Genomic DNA, 2302 nt, shown 5'->3' with positions numbered 1-2302 from the left:
CTAGTTCTCAAGTCCCATACTGACAAGACCATATACACGCATACATAAAGGGGTTAAGTGAAGTTTAATAAACACAAAAATAACTCGAGTATATAAAAGATAAGGCAATGAATATAACTCGAGACAACAAAATAAAAATAACAGACATACTTAAAAGGAAAATCCTTTCAGAGTTGTGCAAGCATAACAACAATACAAAATGAAATAACAAGAGAGAAAGAAAGAAAGAAAGAAAGATGCATCAGGCATTGGTGTCGTCCAGTGTCAGCTCTACTGTTGCTGCTGGTGGTACATAATTAAATGGTGCCGTTGGATCTGGTGATTGTGAGGCTGGTGGGGCAGGAGGGGTACGAGGTGTCCTGATGAAAGACGAGGACGTGTCTCGCTCTAATAACTGTAGTATAGTGTCAAGATGCGCGATCATCCCAGCGTACTGTGCAACCTGTATAGACCGGACCTTGGCGATCTCGGTCCAAAGTACACTCACAACACTCTCGATTCTCTTAAAACGATCATGGGCTCGAGAAATAGTGAAAATGGGTATCAGACGCCATGGTATCTCTTGTGCTGTAAGGGGTACCCCAGTCTCCATCGGTGCAAACTAAGGTTTAGGAACCTGTCGTGTATCCTCCACTACATCCTCTCAGCCCTCAGCGGTCCATGGGCTAGACGTAGCCAGAAGTATGCTCCAAGCCCATATCTGCGCACTAAACCCATCATCCTAATCATATCGACTCCAAGAAGGGAGGGGACGACTGTCTTTTCGGTACCTCGGATAGCATCCAGAAGACCCATCCCCAGGATGAGTCTAGTGACATAGGGGCCATCGAATAATACTCCCATTCTCCCATGCTGACCCTAGTACCTCATGAAGTCTGCCACTACATACCCCAGGTGAATTGGTAAGTTCCGGACCAACCCTAGTACCTCATGAAGTCTGCCACTACGTACCCAGGTGAATTAGTAAGTTCCAGACCATGGAATATAGATAGAGTAACTCCTACCGGCTCAAAACACCTGTGTTGTCACCTCGGCCATTGACAAGGCTTCCCGTAAGTGCACGGAGTTATCGAGGTAATAAATCCCAGTTGAGTGGGGTATCGTATCCACAGGGAAAAGGGAATAAAAATACTTAATTTGCTTCTTAACTATATGAAAGATGAATAGTGATATGTGTGATAAGATTCAATTCTCAAAAGTAAAACAACCCGAAAGAGAGCAAAAGTAAAGTAGAAGGTAAGGCAATCTATAAAGATGGGGTACCCAGGTATTGATCCGCCTAGGAAAATTGTTTCAAGTGTAAGAACTCTCTATTATGCTTCCTAAATAATGCAATGGTGAGTCAGGGACATCATTTAAAGCATGGCCCCGAATCTAGGGTTAACCAAGCCTAATCCTCTACATGTCCTGGAGGAGAGATTGAACAACCTCTTAACCTCGCACTCGTAAGAAGGAATTCTACACATCCACACGGGCGTGCAAAAATAACCCATGCCCGTGTGTAGCTTCATGAAAGCATCCACAGGGACAGACGCACGCCCCTGTGTACTCTCGAGATAACACTCAGATACTGTGAAGACTTCCATAAGGCCATGCAGAAAATACCCACGCCCGTGCTCCGGACTTACAGGGGCAAACGCACGCCCTATGGCTTCTCTGTCCAACTGAGAAAATTCGGTAAGTGTTTCACACCCCCGTGCAGAAATTCCACACTGGCGTGGATCCTTACAGGGAAATTCATATGAACAAACGCACGCTCCTGTGTCTTCTCGGGATGGTGAAGAAATTCTCTGCACAGAATCACACGGGTGTGCGTAAATTGTCCACGCCGTGTGTTTATTGGTAGAATCATCCACTGGGGCGAGTCCATGCCCCTGTGTCTTCCCGGGAAAAATCTCCACGTCTCTACGGGAAACACACCCTCGTGCAGAAATTCCGCACCGGCGTGGACCGTCACAAGGTCATTCAGAGGGGCGAGTCCACGCCCCTATGCCATCTATGGATGACCTCTGAATGAAAATGAACACCGGTGTAGAAATTCTTCATGGGCGTGTGTTTTTTCTAGACACTTAGAAAACTTAGCAGTGTCTGCTGAAAATTCTTGAACACAAATATACACTCAGAGCCTGGCTAACAAAGCAATTTTAACATGCGAAAACATGAAAAACACGCTCAAACAACAAAGATTCTTCGCCACACACGATTAGGTACAGGATAACACCACAATGTCCACGAGAAAATCACACCAAAAGCATCTAAAAATCAAGACACGAACACTTAAAGCCTTATTTATGCAAACACT

The sequence above is a fragment of the Dioscorea cayenensis genome, chromosome 20 (genome assembly GCF_009730915.1).
Source record: "Dioscorea cayenensis subsp. rotundata cultivar TDr96_F1 chromosome 20, TDr96_F1_v2_PseudoChromosome.rev07_lg8_w22 25.fasta, whole genome shotgun sequence".
Classification (NCBI taxonomy): Eukaryota; Viridiplantae; Streptophyta; class Magnoliopsida; order Dioscoreales; family Dioscoreaceae; genus Dioscorea; species Dioscorea cayenensis.
Note: the sequence above shows the minus strand (reverse complement) of the source record.